The sequence below is a fragment of the Phaseolus vulgaris genome, chromosome 6 (assembly GCF_000499845.2).
Source record: "Phaseolus vulgaris cultivar G19833 chromosome 6, P. vulgaris v2.0, whole genome shotgun sequence".
NCBI lineage: Eukaryota > Viridiplantae > Streptophyta > Magnoliopsida > Fabales > Fabaceae > Phaseolus > Phaseolus vulgaris.
Window position 1 is genome coordinate 2,345,102 of NC_023754.2, and position 19,402 is coordinate 2,364,503.

Genomic DNA, 19,402 nt, shown 5'->3' on the forward strand with positions numbered 1-19,402 from the left:
TGGTCAAAAGTCTCATTCTGTTTTCTGGTTTTTCTCTTTGCCTTCATGGATCCCACACCTCCTTCATCAAAGAGGATCAATACAAGGGCTTGAAGAATGTCTGCTAAAAGGAAGAACATCAAGAGCAGTGTCAATTCTTGTACCTATACTTTTCATTTCCATATGTCTTGCAGGGTTCTTTGAATGTCAAGAGACATCCTTGGCACATGCATAGTGTTGATCAAAAGAGAAACTTCAAAGAGAGACCTTTCAAGTACAGGTGCTATGTTGAAGACTAATCAAAGTGATGCTTATAGCTCAAGAGCATACACCTTACTCATATTCTTGACAAGTCAAAATTCATGAGATATGTAAAGTAAGTTGTACATGTTCATCCTATGCTTTTGGCTTCATAAGACCAAATGAAATTCTAAACATGTTGAGGTAATGCAAAGGTATGAATGTATTTCATTATGCATTTCCCATCACTTTAAAAGATGATTTGCTTTGAAAAATAACATTTTCTTGCTGTCTCAGAAAAACAACCGATTGTTTTCACGAAACAACCGATTGTTTTACCTCTGGCACATTTGAATAAAGTTGTTATGAATTCTTATGCATGATTACACCTGTTTCTTTTCTTTCATAACCCATTATGAGTCAAATATGCATTCTTTGTGCCTCTGAATTATATCATAAAGAGATATATTCTTTGTTTTCCTTGAAATTCAAAGCTTTTTATGAATGGCAACCACATTGGTGGTCATGGGGTTGATGAATATTTGTGAATGTATCTTTGGATTATCTGGAAGGTTTGCTCTTAACAGAAGAGAGAATGTGTATACCAAATCCAACTCTTGAGCAATCATTTGACCAACTTGAAGATGAACTTTTTGAAGTACTCCATTGTTGGGTGTTGCTGGATGAAGAAAAGATTGGGGGAGAAACTGTGGTCTCCTTGCTGAAATTTCTGGGGTCTATGGTACTATGATTCTGCTGCTGTCATAGCTCTGATACACCATAGATTTTGCTGCAATTCTGATATGGTATCAAAGATTTGTTGCTGCAATGGTGCTGCTAGTGTTTTCTGGTTTATTATGTTGTTGCTATATGCTGGTTTTCAATGCTGAAAATTACGTTGTTTGTATCCCTTCTTTCATTCTATTTGTGAAGACAAATAGGGGGAGAATGGTGTGGTTTTATGTGTTGTATTGCTGCTGCTACACTATGGTGTTATCTTGTTTTATCATGGTTTAAATTTTGTTGCTGTCATGCTCTTATTCACCATTGTTGGTATACTTGCTTTGTATATGTACAAATTCTGTTTTGCAGAACCTTTCAAGTTCAAAAACAACAACACAAACAAACCAGGGATTTGTCTTCATCAAATAGGGGGAGATTTTTGAACAAGATGCTTTGATGTCTCCAAATCCAAAAGGAAAGCTTGAAGACCTTGTTGTTGGGGGTGTGTGTGTTGTCTAGTTGTTTGAAACTTGTTAATTCACTCCTTAAGTTGATCGAAGTTCATTTGAATCTTTAACCTTTTGAAAAGATGTGTTTTCTAAAAAGCTGTCAAAATTTCAACAGGTTGTTTTACCTTGGCAGTTTTTGAAAAGGTTTTGAAAAACTTGGTTGACTTTGCTGTCAAACCAAAACAATCAATTGTTTCGACAAAACAACCGATTGTTTTCTTGAAAACCTTAATAGAATTCTGTTAAGTGGTTTTAATATGTTTTAAATGATCCTAACGAACTTGGCTCCTTTATTAAATGCTTTTGACCACTTGGTGGGTCTATATAAAGGTGGTTTTACACTCCTAATCTTGAAAAAAGAGAAAGAGTTTATCAAAACAGTTTTTCTAAGATTTGAAAGAGCTTTGGATCATTCTTAAGTGTGTGGAATAGGATTGGGTTGTATTTTGAACTTTAAGTTTTGTAATACCCAAGTGTATTCTATTCCCTTCTTCCTTGATTACTGTATTTCTGTATTTGTGTTGCCAAGGAGTGTTGTGTGTTCTTGAGGGGTTCAAGATCAACACTCTTGGTGTGGTTTGCCAAAGGTAGTGTGCTTCTTGAGGGGTTTAAGGTCACTACTTTGGTGTGTGGTGTTTGTAATATGGTTTTGATTGCATAGTGGAATACCTAGTGGTTTTTGGGGACTGGATGTAGCTCTTGGTGTAAGAGTGAACCGGTATAAATTGCTTGTGTGCTTATCTCTTACCCTTAACTATTTAAATTATGTTTTTAAGTTGTTTATGTTCTGACTGGTATAAACAACCGATTGTTTCGAAGAAACAACCGATTGTTTTTTCTGATATCATCTTAAAACAGTTTTGCCTCTTTGTTTCCTTGATTTCTTTCTCTGTAATTCAGCATTGAATTTCATTATACATTCAAAGCTTGCGAAAATCCTTTAAAAACAATTCAACCCCCTTATTGTTTAATGCCATATATTCTAACACGCACTGCGTGGCTAACCCTAAGGTTGTGCCACCTGCCTCCCTTCCTCCTACATACCTACATACCACTGAAGGAGAACGCTGCTGCCAGTTCTGTTCCGTCTTACCACCGCTCATCCGCGCAACTTTTTCCCACCAAGTTAGGTTTTTAATACTCTTTACTGTTTTTAATAAATTTGTGAATACAATGTGTTGGTTGGTTTTGGGTCCGGGGGTGTTCGATCTTCGACAATATTGATTTAGAGGGTTTTGAATTAGATAATATTTGCATTGATAAATGTAATGTAATAAACACAAAATGTATCTTGAGATACAAGATGGAGGAACAAAGGTAAGGCAATATTGTAAAATTCATTAAAAATAGGTAGAAATTGATTTTTGATCCTAATTTTTTTGTGGGATCTTGATTTAGTGTATATTTGATGGAGGAGTCCTCAGATTGAAGAGAAGAGTGATAGATTTGGAGTTGCAAAAAATTAGCATGACAAAACTTCAAACGATTATAACTTTTGATAGAGAAGTCAGATGTAGACGTGTAAAAAATGAAAGTTGTTCGAAACGAGGTAATGAATCTAGTTCCCACTGAAGGGGATTGACCCCACCAAAATTCAAAAAGTCCATCATTTACTATTATTTGGGTATTTTTTAGGTTTTTTGAGGTTTTAGTTCTCATATTTACACTTATCAGAAAATTCTGAAATTTTACATGATGTTTCTAGTATAAATTAGAGATTTATCAAACCATTATGATTACATTACATACACAAATTTATTTATTACTCATATATTACATTACATAATCTTATGTGTGTTCTAATATGAAATCTTATTATTTTTGTGCTTACTGGATATAACATGTTGAGTGAAGGAAGAAATGCAAATGCAAAGAACTTTTTGTACACTTTTATATATTTAAAGTATGATATTACATGAATTATTGTTCTGGAAATTTGATATTTTATGCAGGATTAGATTAGAGTAAAAATATAATAATAAAAAAAAATTTCTAAAGAAAAATAATTGTTATTTGGTAGAACAACAACTGTTTTAGAACTGTCGTTAAAGTAATTTTATAATGACGGTTCTAAAACTGTCATTATAAATAGCTTATTTATAAGGACACTCACAATTTTTAAATAACTGATTTTTAATTGTTATTAATGAACTGTTTTATATTAATGTATTTTTTATTTTTAAATTTAAGTTTTAATAATTTTAAAAATATATCTAAGATAAAAGACTATGTTTGCTTCTATAAAATTCCGAAATATTTTAAAACCTAACACCGGATCATTGATCATCTTTATCTTTTATTTTAACAACTCACACTAGTTAAACTATTCAACCCAAATAATGGTTATGATAATGAGGGCTTGACTTTGTGGTTACCCAATCAATTTTTACTCCACGCCTATGTCCATTCAACTTGGCAAAACTAAGTGCATTATAAATTAAATTAAATTACTTTAATGTATTTATTTACAAGCATTTATGTTAACATCACTCAAATCAACTTATACTTAAACTTATTCAAACATTACTTTTTCTACCACAACAAAATAGTTAAAAGGTGTGGGTATCTTAGAGAATTTATTATACGCATTAAGTGATTGAAAGCTATAGACAAATAAGAAACAAGAATTAGTTGTAGAAGAAAAATATGAAACGGCAAGTTGGAAGTCAAAAGTGACGTCAAAATCGTGTTTCTAATTTGACAAGGACAAAAGAGTGTTCTAACAAAACAACAATATGAGTTGCCAAAAAGTCCACACCACATCACGTGCTCTTACTTCTTAGCATCCGAAAGTGAAAGTCTTTTATTTATAAAAAAAAATTGGGTTTTCCAATTATTCTCCTATAAGGATTATTCTTAACGAGTTTGAGATGGAGAATCTAGATTGAAGAAATGAGTTAATCTTTTGTTTGAAGAATTGTCTAACTTTAACAATAAAGTTGTAGAGATCTACTTCAAGATGACTTTCGTGGAAGTGAATTAAAATTTAAGAAAATATAAATATAATTTAAATAAAAATATTAAGTAAGTGAAAAACTACTTCAGATTGTATTTATAGGTTCATAGACGTTATAGTACAAATAGTTAATATCTATATTATTAATAAAGAATAGCTAATATCTATATTATTAATAAAGAATAGTTAAAAGGATATTTCTTGAATTTCTTGTCAGAATTTGCTTTTATCTTACAACAATCTAAGATTTATAGATAATAAATAAGATTTGAATAGTGTATCAAAATATTAGGTTTTATAATTAAATAAAAAATATATTAAGATTTCTATTTCTGTGATAGTAGTTTCGGTATTTTATTTATGCTTAATATTTGTCTATTAATATTCTAATTATAGTTTATTTTAATTTATTTTATTTGAATAAATAAATTTTTTAATATGTTTTAAATAATCAATAAAATAAGTATTTTATATTTAAATAAATAAATAAAATAAAAATAATTCGAAGTACTGTATTTTATATTTTAATTAATTAAATTAATAGTTTCTTAAATGAATATGTCAAATTTAAGATTGAATATTAAACCAAAATAAATAAAAATAGAAACATATATAAAATTTAAGGATTAAACTAAAATTGCGGGATTTTCGAAAAATAGAAGACTTTACGTGTTTATTTAAACTAAAATAAAACGAAACAAAAATTGTATTTAACCTAACAAACATTTACGCTTAGGAAAATTTAGAAGGGAGGATGATATTTCATTAATTATATATCCATATTAGTATAGATTTTATTTAGTAGAAACTAAATATTCATGAAAAAGATCTTCATTGAGGTATGAGATTAAAAGGTTCACATAAAATATACGATGAATATTATATCATCTAGTAAATAAAATACTGACTGTATAAAAGTATATATAATAGCATAATGTATGAAGAAATAATGATATTTGTAATAAATTATTTTTTATATATAAGAACAAAATACATTAATTACACTGAATTTTGAAAAACACATTTAAATAAGAAAGAATAAATTATATAACCACTTAGCACTCTATCTTATGGCTAAACTAGATAATGCTTAATTATATATAGGAAAAGAATCTAATTAATTATAATAGAACAATCATCCAATAATAACTATGAGTGTACAAACTTTATTATATCATGTCCATAAGAGGCATCAATTATTAGACACTTGAGACTATATATTATTAAAAAAAAAATCGTAATAGACTAGAAATAAATAAGGCATAAACCAACAAATATACACCTTGAATTAAGTCTTCTTCTAGAACAATGTTATTAGATGATTACCAACAACAATCAACATTAAGTGAATCCAAACAATACATCAATTTACTTTTACAAAAAGACTTGGTGAACATATATGTTGAATTCTCCTTTCTTTCAATTTTCTACACTTAAATGCATTTTTCTATGTGAAGAAAGTGATATCTAACATTAACGTGTTTGATTTATTCTTGATGAACTTGATCTTACACTAAAAAATTGCATTGAGACCATAACAAAATATAATAGTCTTATTATTTATTGAAATTTCATATTAGTTGTGAGACTTTTATCCAAATTCCTTGTCTTTACAAAAATAACCATTTATTACTTCCATGATAGACAACAATATTATCAAATAAGAATACACATTGTGTTACCCTTGTAGATGAAGCACGCATCAGACACACCCTCAAGGTACCCAAGAACATGTTTCATCAACAGCTAATGCTCCTTATTAGGATTAACCATGTGCGTACTCATCAGACTGGCTGCTTGGGAAATGTTTAGTCTAGTGCATAACATAATATACATTATACTCCTCACCACACTAGCATGAGGAACACAAGCCATGTATTCCTTTAAGGATTTTGAAATATTAGTATTGGTTAGAAATGTACGAATGAACAATGACAAAAAAGTAGTGATTGGCTTGGCATCACTCAGGCCAGAACAATTTAAGACCTTCTAGATGTACTCTTATTGACCTAGAAAAAACATCTTCTGAGTAAGATCCCACTTGATCTCTATGCCGAAAATTTTATAGTAGTTCCTAGGTTTTTCTTCTCAAATTCATTATCTAATAATGACTTGAATTTCTGAATCTCCACTTATAAGCATCTATTCTACTTACAACAAGACATAAACTTGAGAACCATGCTACACCTTCTTGTGCTACACTTAAGCATCATAAAGAATTTTGTTATACATATGAAAGACACTTAACTCATTGAATCTTTTATATCACTGCCTTGAAAATTGCTTTAAATGATATAAAGATCTTCGTAATTTGTAGATCTAATTCTTCTACCTTGGTTTTTTGAAACCTTCAGGTTAAGGTATTACAATATATGCCTCAATGTCTTTAGAACATAAGGTGTAACATATAAAGATACTCTAACTCCATATCTATGGATGCCACAAGTAGAAGCAAAACTTTAATGGACGTGTGTTTGACTAAAGTTGAAAATATATCTTTAGAGTACTTCTTCTTTATGAGTATATCCTTTAGTCACCGAGCGAGCCTTATACTTGACAACTTCAACATTAAACTCAAAGGCTTTAGAGCTTCTTACTTCAAAATCAAATACTTCAAAGCTAGAGTGTCCAATCTTCCTCTTGTAGACCCACTTACATCCTACAAGTCTTATGCCTTTAGTTAGCTCCACCAAATTCCAATTTTCATTCTTAAGAAGGGACTGCAATTCCTCATGCATAACCACAATCCACTTTTTTAGACTTTAAGATATGTGCATGGTTTTGAAAAAGTTTCAAGGTCTTCCACCACGCCAAAAGAAAAAGTAACCACATCAGCAAGCCCATGTCTCACAAAAGTTCATTGACTCTAACAGACCTTCAAATTATCATTAGTTTATGTGTTTGGATAATCTCGTGTCCAGACTCTAACTGGTGTAAATGTAGACGTGTCCATGAGAATATTTTTCAATTTAATTGGACAATTTATCATATGGTTGCTTTAGAATCTAGATGATGTGGTTTTATATCTCCACCCACTGAGCTCCCACTTTAGACTTACTTGAACTCCTTTAGTTTCATCAAAAGTTATGTTTGTAATTACAATCACCCTTTGTTTAAATGGTAATTAGATTCTTAATTGTTTCACTTTTAATCCATAACCCATAAGAGCCCCTCTTCTTGTTGCTAGATCTTTGGTATTATAATTGATAGTCAGAGCTTAACTATATATACTAAAAAGAGTAATAGCCCAAGTGGCACAACTTGATTGTAATAAAACAAGTAAATTTTATTACAAAAGTCACCTATACCACATGGATCACCAACACATTCATGGTGAGAAAATCCAATGACAAGTAGAAAATATGCACAAACTCCATTGACCTTAATAAAACTCCATTGACCTTAATAAGGTGTGTGAAAAACATAAATATCATTTTTCTAATATTGATCTTTTTAGTCGAAAACACCTCAAAATATAAGGTGCTAAGTTTCTTACATGCTTATTTTGGGTACAATCAAATGATAATGTTCTTGGAAGACACAAACAAGACTACTTTCATGACAGATATAGTCAATTGCCCCTTGGCCCTAAGAATGCAAAGGGAACATGTAAGTGCTTAGTGGACAATGTTTTCAAAGATCTCATTAGTAGCACAATGAAAGTTTATGTTAATGACATTGTTATCAAATTGGCTATTGTAAAAAATCATTCTTAACATATAGAGAAAGTCTTTGCCAAGGTATTGATGACTCTTTTACGACAAGTGTACTGAGTCGGAAGTAATAATTTATCCCTAAGGATGGATATCGAACCCACAACGAACAGTTGTTTAAAATCTTAATAGTAACATTCACAAATTATAAGAATATGTACAATAATTTGATTTGATTTGATATTGACAATAATTTGCATGAAATTTAAATAAAAATAAAGTAAAGAGTTAGTTTATTCAATTGAGAAAATTGGGATTGGGGTTCATCCTTCTTACTCTTTTGTATTTTGAAAAGCATAGTAATATTCTATCCTTTGATTGATGTTGATGCCTGTAAGTCATTTATAACGATTCCTCGCATACAAAATTATTAAGAAAGACTCCTAAATATTGATTCCTCACATATTTATAAAAGCTTCTTATCATTACGATTAGACATTGATAGAAACTAACATTTCAAATTTATTCCTAGCATTCAAATATGTAAAGCATTATCATTTGGGTCAGAAACTTATAAGTACTTTCCAATCAAATCTAAGGATCTAGATCATAGAAACAAGCATTACAAATAAAATGACAATACCAATCATCAATCAAGAACAAAATATTATATTTAGATATCACCTCAATACATAAGAGTTTGAACATATTACTCTCAATCCCCAAAGGGTAGAATTAGTCACTCATGTTGGCTATTACAAGCATGGAGAGCAAGAAAAGAAGATCCAGGATGTTTCTCTTTAATGATTATCTCCTTTAAGGTTTCTAACACCTTTTATTATCCCAACTGGATGTCTAGAGTTGTGCCTCATGCCTCATATTTAACCTAGTTGGGCTTCTCCTAAGTGACTTTTCGCTAGGGCAAGTTGCACGAAAAAAGGCCCAACATCACTGGAGTGATCTCGCCTTGGCGAGATTGAGCTCGTTTGGGTGAGATTGAGCTCGTTTGGGCGAGATTGAGCTCGCTTGGGCGAGATCCTTTGAGAGCTTCATGCTTGTGTTAGTTTGGGTGAGCTTGGGTGAGTGTTAATACATTTCAACTTTCCCTTTTTAGCTTTGTAGATTCTCCTTTTGCCATTTCATCTCCATTCTTATCTATAACTAAAATTAACACAAATTTGAAAATAAATCGTTCTTATTCAAATTAAAATCACACAATATGTAGCAACGTTTAAATTCATAAATTAGGGATTATTTTATAGTTATTTTATCAATTAATATCCATAAGTGTCTATATTTTAATATGAAATATTACTGAAATCTAGCACTTATCAAGTATGACAACATAATATGCATTTAAAACTTGAGGTGTGTGTATGGTGTATCCTTATCTATAAGAATTTGTTTATGGTTGGGACGAGTACGCAAGTTTGAAAAAGTTTATAAGAAAGGCTAGTTGCTAGGGTGAAGTTGACTTCGAGCTACATTTGTGGTGGTTAACATCCTACTTTCAAAAAGCAAATAAAGAAAAATAAATGTTCAACTCTTTAAACAATGAATCATATCCACAAGTGACATCTTTTCGTTTGGCTACATGTTTCTTGTATATCCTACTTATAGCAAAACACTCATGGATATTAGAAGCTCTTTGGTCATGGGAAATGTTGAAAGCCTTTAAAAAATCTTCGAATGAATTCCTTAAGATATGGTGGAACATATTTTCTTTGTTTCCTTTTAGAAAACATACTAAACCTCTCTTGAATAGTATCCTTTGGTATATAAGTTTTTCTCTTCCACCCACTTTAAATATGGGTTATGAGGTCAGCAAGGGGTTAAACTCCACCATTAGAGGTACCTTTACGATAACATGTTACTAAAGGTAGGATGAGGGTCTAAAACCTCCATAAAATCCCTCTCAATGGAGAAAGAATTAGAACCACTCTCAAAGGAAGATTCATTTCCAATGTTAGCAATTTCTATCTCTATAAGGGGGTTCCAACCATGAGAGTAGTAAGAAAAAAAAATACTAGAAGAAGACATGATGGTAAATATGACATACCAAGTTGCCGAAAGAAAGAAAGGAGAATCAAAGACATCAACTCCAAAATATGTTATATGATGATACAAAGTGCTAAAAAAGGAAGTCCAAACAACTATAAATGAAAACGTATTAATTTGTTTATGTATCCATCCTCTCCAAATGTCACATTTTTAAGGTGTGTCTTAGAAATAAAAAACAATCCCCTAAATTATGTGATTTTAGGATTTATGGTTCTTCAATCATCATTCATACATATTCATAAATAATTACTCATTAATTTGGTACTTGAAACAAAAATTTGTTACATTTAAACACATCGAAATAAAGATCTGAGTTTGTTGTTTCAGAAAAGTATACATTCACGCATGGTTAAAGTTCGATCACAAGATCACCTCCAAAATAGGTGAACTCAAGAAAAAAAAACGTAATGGTAATAAGGTGCATCAATATCATAAGATTTTATTACCACTTTGAATGCAAAGGAAGATTAATCTAATTGAATTTTTAGAATTCAACCATTCATCTTTATTGTCTTTATGGGAGCTACGCATTAAAAAATGTTCTTTTGTTTGTCTGCTTATCTTTATTTAATTTTTATTTTTTAGGTTTAAACTCTCAATACTTGTCTAACATAAATTTTATAAAAAATATTCAATCATAAAAGTTTGATTTTACATAAATCTAAACATAAATAAAAAAATTTATAAATCATAAAAAATTAAGGAGATAAAATTGCTCGCCTACTTAAATATAAATTATCAATTTCAAACTTAGGGAAGTTATGCATATACTCACTCCACTAATATTCAAACATATATACTTGCCACTAATATTCAAATGTGCAGGCTTCCAACTAAAAGAAGTATATCAATCTATTATATACTCTTTATATTACTTCTCTTTATATTACTTAGTATTATTATTTGATTTCTAATTGCCTGAAATGTTAGAGAATTAATTTAGGTAGATTTTCATTCACTCTTGTGATATCATCTACCAATTTTAGTATTTGAATCGTCCTTCCTAGTCAGTTTGAAGACGTGAGTCGGTTCAAAGCTGGAGGTTATGACTCATTCTGGTCCAAATTGGCATTTGTGCAACTCTCCACTTCTTAAGCACGTTTCGATGAGTCTTCTTGCCTCTTCAGTTCAAGGTTAGGAGGATGTGAGCTGTCCTGACCCAAATCGACATTTGGGCGTGGCCCATAATGGAATATAATGATTGGTGGGCGAGTTCTCAAAGGGCCCTATTTGCTTCCCAACATAATCTCCATAAACTATACAAGATATCTAGTATCCACATAAATTGTCCTAAGCAAAGTTTTTTCTCTATAATTATCTTGATTTGCACATAGCCACAAGTCAAATGCATTCATGTCAATAACCCATCATTTAAACGTAATTTATAAATATATGACTTGATAACGAGATATTATAATAAAACATATTTATGTCCCATAAAAGCTATTCAATACGACATTAACAATCCAGATTAACAAAGACCTATAAATAGACCATCTCACCTTAGGGAGTAAGTAATATCTTTTTCATACTCACTATTTTACTATATTATCTGTACTTAACAATATTTTATACTCTTGTTGACTTTAACATCGAAGAATCTTATGCAGGTGAAACTCTATCCTCTTCTTATAACCTATCAACACTATGAATCGTTGTACACCAGAAAGTCATTCAATCACCACTTCGTAAACCACCTTGTTCCATCTTGACAAAAATAGTACCTTTTATAAAGTTAGATATAAATGAATATATAAAATTATTTTTTTATTGTAAAATGTAACACAATAATTATTTCTAAACTATTTAAAATTGTGAGGCGGTTTACATTTGAATTACATTTAAAAACATCTTGCAAATTTAAATGTACAATAAAAAATTAAAATACACCAAATAAAAAATAAAAGTAGAGAAAGTGTTATTTAATGGGTGAAAATACCCTATGCTTTTTGAAATGACATTTCACTCTATAGCATAAATATTATTTCACTAAATTACGAAAAAGAAGATATATTATGAATCATTAATGAAATGAGAAAACAATAGACATAGTTCAAAAGTCAAATTTATCTCAATATATATTAACCTTTCTTTTCTTCAATTCTTGCTATTTGATAGGCCTACCATTCAACAACTGCAATCAATATCCATTGTATGTCACCCGTGGATCCTCTCCAATCTTTTTGAATTGGATTAATTCTCAATCATTGCTTACTGTTAATATGTAATAGTTTATCCATTATATAATAAAAACAAATTTCATGATTAAATGGTTATATTTATGGTGAGAGGCTAAAAAAATCTTTGCCCGTGTGAAAGCAGAGACCTGTTAGAAAAAAAAATAGACGCGTCTATTTATATGATAAAGGTGTAAACAAGTCAAATGACCAATGACATGAGAGTAAATAGTAGTACGAAATTTTTTGTTTATACTAACTCATAAAAACGTTACTTATACAGTAAATAATTTTTTATCTATCTATTATTTTTTTTTGGAAAGCTTTTGTTTTAATTAGTGATGATATTCTAAAACGTTTAATCTATTAGTTATTTTTCAAAGCTTTGTTTTCATAACTCAATAGACAATTGATTATGTTATTTATAACATCCGAGTAGTTTCTAAAATCAATTCAATTATTTATTTCATGAAAAATTATACGAGTCTCGAATTTTTCTATCAAACAATTAATTATTCTAAGTTATTCATGGATTATTTGCGAGTTCTAATTTAACTAAGAAAGATATAGTTAATTAATTACTTTGTTTCCGAAATAATATTTATGTTTTTTTCATAAAGAAAATTAATTTTGATTAAAGCCGACGTTATTATTAACTTATTTACTTTACATTATTAACTTGTTTTACTTATTAGGAAAATTAAGAATCTATATTTTTAAGATAGGGTACTCATACACACACGTATTTATGTATAAAAATTCTTAACATATTCTAACTTATACTATATACTGTAATATAAAACATACATGCAATAAAAAATTACGTATTTAAAAGAATATTTATAGAAAAGAGGAAATAAAAACATCTAGCTTATTCATTACTATTTGCAATAAATATCATCTATTATTCAATACAATTATAACATATTATATATATAATAGATTAATTTAAAAAGATATCATTAATTTAAAAGCTAGATTAATTTAACCAATAAATATAAATTAATCGTCACCTCTAAATGAAATAGAGTAATTTGTCACATTCAAAGTCTTTCGAAAGACTCGTATTAAATATGTCTTACTAGAAATTAACACCTGACACATTGGTGGTAGAAATCAATCTCAATTTATTACGTTAGAGTTACTATTTGCATATGTTATCAAAAGCAATGATACATGAACCTCATTTAGATTCTCACTACTTAATATCTTATATATATAATTAGATAATCAGTGAAACATATAATATGTCCTTTCCTTAATGAGTTATGTTCTTAATACTATAATCCTTTAGGGTCTATACCATATCAGATATCCTAAACCACACACTCATAAAGTGAAACACACACTTAAAAAGCCACACTTACAAAGAGCAACATGTCATATATAGTATGTCACACAATGTATGTCATACCAATAGATGAATCTCATCATCACTATAATAAGCATACCATACATGCACTTCACCACACCAACCACATAAATAAATAAATATATAACAATGCATGTTCGTCTTCACCACCTACTATCACTACAAAAAAATGTGTAAAAAGTGGCGGTTTTAATATGGCGGTTATTAATAACTGCCACAAATTTCAGTATAATACGTCATTTTATTAACCGCCATAATTATCTTTCAAATTATGTCATTTTTAACTGTCATAATTTTCTTTCTGAAAACTTGTTTTATTCCTTTATTCCTATATTCACATTTTTAACTTGATTTAAAATATTTTTTTTTTTTAAAAGTTAAGAAAATAATTTTTTTTTAATTTCATTTTGAAAATCAGAGTGAACCCTAACTCTAATGCTTTCACTCTCGTCCTTCTCTCTGCCTCACACTCACATGAACCCTAGCGCTCGCTGCCTCACACGAACCCTAACGCTCGCTGCCTCACACAAACCCTAGCGATGTCTGCCTCACATGAACCCTAGTGCTCGCTGCTTCCACACGAACCTAGCGCTCTCTGCCTCACACGAACCTTAGCGTTCGCTGCTTCCACACGAACCTAGCGCTCTCTGCCTCACACGAACCCTTGCGATGTCTGCCTCACATGAACCCTAACGCTCTCTGCCTCCATACGAACCCTAGCGCTCTCTACCTCACAAAACCCTACTCTCTCTGCCTTTACACGGAACCAATTTGAAGGTAATTAAATGCTCGCGTGTTCTCTTATCAATGCCGACCATCGGCTTTGTTTGATGTTTAGGATTTGTCATGTGATTCTATTTGTGTATTTCATTATGTGTTTCATCTTTTTACTAGGTAGCTAAAAAGTTATCACAGAGGCGGTAGGGGAGAAAGAGTTTCCTGACTCGAGTTCTGATTTTCGAGCAATTAAAGCAAGTTATCACAGAGGCAGGTGAGAGAATTCTAAAACTCATTTTGAGTTCTAAGAAAATGCAATATCTCTTTCAAATGCAAAATTAGAGCAGCCTAAAATTCCAAGGTATAATTCTCTGCTGGTAATTTGAGTGAATGAACAGAAAAGATAGTTGAAAGCTGAATTGAAAAACATATTGAACAGACAAAGTTTCTGTTAAAACCCCATTAAGTCGATTGCTAAAAGAATAAGTAACGCGAAACATTTGGCTTCCCCAAGTGGCTATCATCATCAAATCATATTTTTTTTCGTAGTTCTTGAATGAATCATTAATATAGAGATAAGATGATGTAATATCTTGTAGATTTTTATTTTCAAAAAATAAAATGCAGTTTGATAGTATTAACAAACCTGGAATTCTGCTGGATGGAAGTGGTGCAAATCCTGACCAAAGCTTACATATCTTTTGATGGTGGATGGTATGTTCGTGATTGAAAACTTGAATAGGTAATGCATTGACTACACAAAATTTTCCTGTCCTTAATTGTTGTTAGCCTGATTAAGAGCTGGTTACTATTGAGAATACTGGTTGATATCAAGATGCTCTTCATTAATTTCCCTTTTCTCTTGACCATGTATGTCCATGATGTATTTGTTTATCTATGTATATTTTAGCCGAAAAGAGGGATAATCCATTGTCTGTACAACAAACAACACATTTTAGTTCTTATGGACATAATTGGGTAAGGTTGTCTTGTTGAATAATGCATATATACCGATGCTTGGTTTATTCCAATCCTTGAGCTATTTTAGATCGAGTTGCGATAGTTATGTGTATTGATAGTTGCATATTGTATAGGAACTACCAAGTGTGATGAATGAGTGAGAAAGAGAGAAAGCCTATTGACAGAACAATACTGTAGGACAATATTTACATCAATTCAAGCCATTTTGTCTTGTAAGTTATCGATCAAGATTCAGGGAGATAACTGTTTCAATAGCTAAGGCGTACGTTGTCACAGTTTCAATTGTTAAGCCAGTTGGGTTGTTATTGTGTGAATAGGCAGTGACTACCAAGGCCTACTTTAATACTAACTTGAGATTATTGACTTTTAGAAATAAGGCTTGAGTGTATATTTTGACTCAACAATTTGTATATGCAGAAAAAAGGTCTGAATAGATGTGCACAGGACGGGAGAAAATTCCACTACCTATGTCACCCTATGGTGGATCCAAAATCCTGGACCAGCAGGACCGAACAAAAAAATTAATCACTCTTATATAGGTTGCAACTGCCCACCGTAAAATGTATCAAAACCCGCTTTTTATGACACTTATTAGTTAGATTCAACAAAAGTGAACTTTATGAAAACATACTGATAATACTTTCATATACCTACCTACTAGTATGTTTCCTGAATGTTGTTATTCAACATGAAGTTTATTATCAAACAAGAGAGTGTATGTGCTCTGCATAGTTTTTAAATAAAATTAAAAGAAGAGCTGGGAGAAAAAAGTTAGCTCCAATGTACTGTCCAACCAATAGGTGGTGTCGGGTGGACAATTTTTATATTACAATAGATAGCACAATACAAAGAAAGTATTTGTTATAATAGTATAATAAAAAAATAGGATAGTAAAATGAAATTTATAAATGCCTTTGGTAAAAGAAGATAATACCTTCGAAAATATAGGAGTGTATTCAGTTTTCCCATACCGACAGAAAGTTAAGTATACTGAATATGAAAATTAGGATGGGGCATGGGAATTTAACGCAGTGACTACACTAGGTTTGTGGTGGTGAATAAAGCTTAATTGACTCTCGGGATTTGACTTGTGTTTGTTGTTAAAGCATGAATTGTGTCTTGTACGAATATAGATATATCTAATGCCATTCACATACTAAAAAATTAGTAAGTAACTAGTACTAGCACAATCTAATAACATTACTAAAAGACTCATAAAACTGTAAGAATAATAATTATATTTTAAAATGAAGTTATTTTTTAATTTTGTTGGGGTTTCTTTTTTCATTACTTTCTGTCTTCACTTGGGAATAAAGTGAATGGGGGTGCTTATTGCACCTAGATAGGGCACTTGACCATTTGATTAAGAAGGCAGTTTCAATTAGGAAGCATCTGGAGAGGAATAGAAAGGACAAGGACTCCAAGTTTAGGTTGATTTTCGTGGAGCGCAGAATCCACCGTCTTGCTCGTTATTACAAGAAGACTAGCTCCTACCTATTTGGAAGTAGTAAGTGTCTTCAAACCCCTCACCTATTTGTTGCACTGATCACCATTTTGATTAATGATTGCTTTGATTTGAATTGATCTGCTAGTATATGTTTGCAGCAATTAATTATTAAAACACTGTCTGAAGATTATTAAAAATGCGTTCTCTTATGTTTTTCTAGTTCATTCACACTCTCTGTTCTCTTTCCTTTCTCTCTCTTTCTGGCACACACATTCTCTCTTAATACATTCGCATAACAACCTTAGATAGAATCAAGAAGGTTCTCCATGGCAACAAGCTTACCGACGAAGAAGTCCAAACACTAGCCAAAAAAGATACAACATGACAACAATTTCTTACTCTTTGTCAGATTTATAACTTAGATCAAATCTGCTAGTGTTTTTTCCCTTTTCTCTATTTCTTTGATCTGCTTTAAAACTTTATAACCTTAGGAATTTTTGTGAATTGAAGTAAACTAATTGAGGAAAGTGTTAGAATTTGTGTAGGGCTACAATGTAGTTGGTAATAGAGATGGTAACATTTGGTAGGAAAATAGGTAGTGGTAATTGATTAGATTCTCGTGGGCATGTGTGATTGTGACACCTTCCCATATCATGATGATGCAGAGTAACCGTATGAGTGGGAAAAAGAAGCAAAGTAACAGTACTTATGGTAGTTTGTCATTTCTTCCAGATTCTATGGATTATAATGTACATTTGAATATTCTTACCCTACTCTTTTAATACAAGCTATCAATATAGTGTGTAAGGTGATTATTGTATTTTATGCACTAATCTGAATCATTTTGTGAATCAGGACTTCTTTGGATTAATTAGGAGTCATAACAAGGACAAGAATTGCTCTTGTGGCAGCATCCATAAGAAGTACATTAAATTAATTAGAATGGAAGAATGATTTTGGTGTTTATAGGGAGAGACCATGCAAGCTGCCAATGCCAAGAAGCCATGCACAACTACAAGTAAAGCAACAAAACCAAAGTCAAGCCCACTCAAGGATCCTCAAAATGTTGCTGCCAAGGTTTGCTTAATTACTTCAAACCTAAGTTAAATTATGTATGTCGCATATATGTTCCATGTTTTGATTGCAAATTAAGAAAACTTAAATATAAGCTCAATGCTGATAGAATGTTTGTACGAGTGTATCACAGAACAGAAGAGAGAGAATAAGTGAGCGGCTTAAGACACTCCAATAACTGGTCCCTAACGGCTCCAAGGTAGATTTTTCAAACTAGTTTGAAATGCTGCATTCTTTTGCATTTCCTTTGCAACAATATCTAGGATTATGATTTAATTCCATTGATGGATTATTATTGTTATGATGAATGACAGTTAATGAACATAAAATTTCTCTATTACTATTATAATACTAACAATAATTAATATTTATTTTTAATTTTAATTCCAATCCTTTGCTATATTTTAAAGTATTTTTGAAAGATTATTTTTTAAAGTGACTAATTTATCCTTTAATTTTTTTTTTATTTGTTTCAATTTATTCCTTATAACAAATTAGTTTGCAGGTCCACTGGCCTTTGAAAACGAGGAATACAATGGGAGCTTACCTAATTTGAAATTGAAACGACAAAGGTTGAGTATGCATACATGTCTAGACCCTTACCTGTTACCTGAATTAGATATATTAATATATAACACTGATTTCATTTGCTATGTAGTTATTCCATCTACAACTTTCTTTGTTGCAAGCTTCACTTTCCTCCTATTTTAAATAATTAATTTGTCACATGTTATTTTTTCTTTCTCTCTTTTCTAAAATAATTCATTTATTTTTTAAAATTTGAAAATTAACTCTAAACATATTTTAATTAATTTCAGGCATCGGATGATGGAAGTTGTACTTCATCACTGAACCAGAATATTATTGGATCAAGTGGAGGCAACAAGACAAATTAGAATTAGGACTATGACATTAGTTGTAATATATTCAAATAAAATTTACATTTTGACAATTTAATTTAATTGTTTTTTGGATTAGTTTGACATTATAAACTTTGTTATCTTAATGAATGAATAAAATCATTTCTTATTATTATATTTATCAATTTTAATTATATTATGAGGTATAATTTTATTATAAAATTAATTTATCTTATAATTTAATTATATTATGAAATTTAATTGCGTACTGAAATTTAATTATAATATAAAATTAAATAATATTATGAAATCAAATTATAAAACGAAATTAAATTAATTATTATAAATATTAAAATTTAAATTAAATTCATATTATATCGTATTAAGTGGCGGTTAAAACTGCCACTATTTACGTTGGTGTACCCAGTTTTAAAATTACGACATTTATAACTGACGTCAATTACACGCTTAAAACTGCCACTTTATACAATGCATAATATGGCGTCTGCTACAACGGTTCTTAATTGACCGCCACATTAAACTTTGTGGCGGCAAGAATTCTGGCGGTATGCGGTACCGCCACAGACGTATAATGCGGCGGTTAAAAACGCCAGTTTTTACGAAAATAACCGCCGCATTATACACGTTTTTTT

General features: G+C 30.6%; 1 long non-coding RNA gene across 5 annotated transcripts; it reads left to right on the plus strand.

Annotated features, from left to right (window-relative positions):
* Positions 1-14,116: 14,116 nt before the first annotated feature.
* Positions 14,117-18,921, plus strand: LOC137830933 (uncharacterized). Of its 5 annotated transcripts, XR_011084288.1 has the most exons (8): positions 14,117-14,447; positions 14,565-14,661; positions 15,015-15,129; positions 15,786-16,875; positions 17,671-17,892; positions 18,023-18,088; positions 18,395-18,461; positions 18,708-18,921. It is a non-coding gene; the product is annotated as an uncharacterized lncRNA (long non-coding RNA). The 5 variants fall into 5 exon arrangements; XR_011084287.1 differs by lacking the exon at positions 18,708-18,921 and having other exon boundaries at positions 18,395-18,701; XR_011084289.1 differs by lacking the exon at positions 18,708-18,921 and having other exon boundaries at positions 14,128-14,447; positions 16,754-16,875; positions 18,395-18,700.
* Positions 18,922-19,402: the final 481 nt, after the last annotated feature.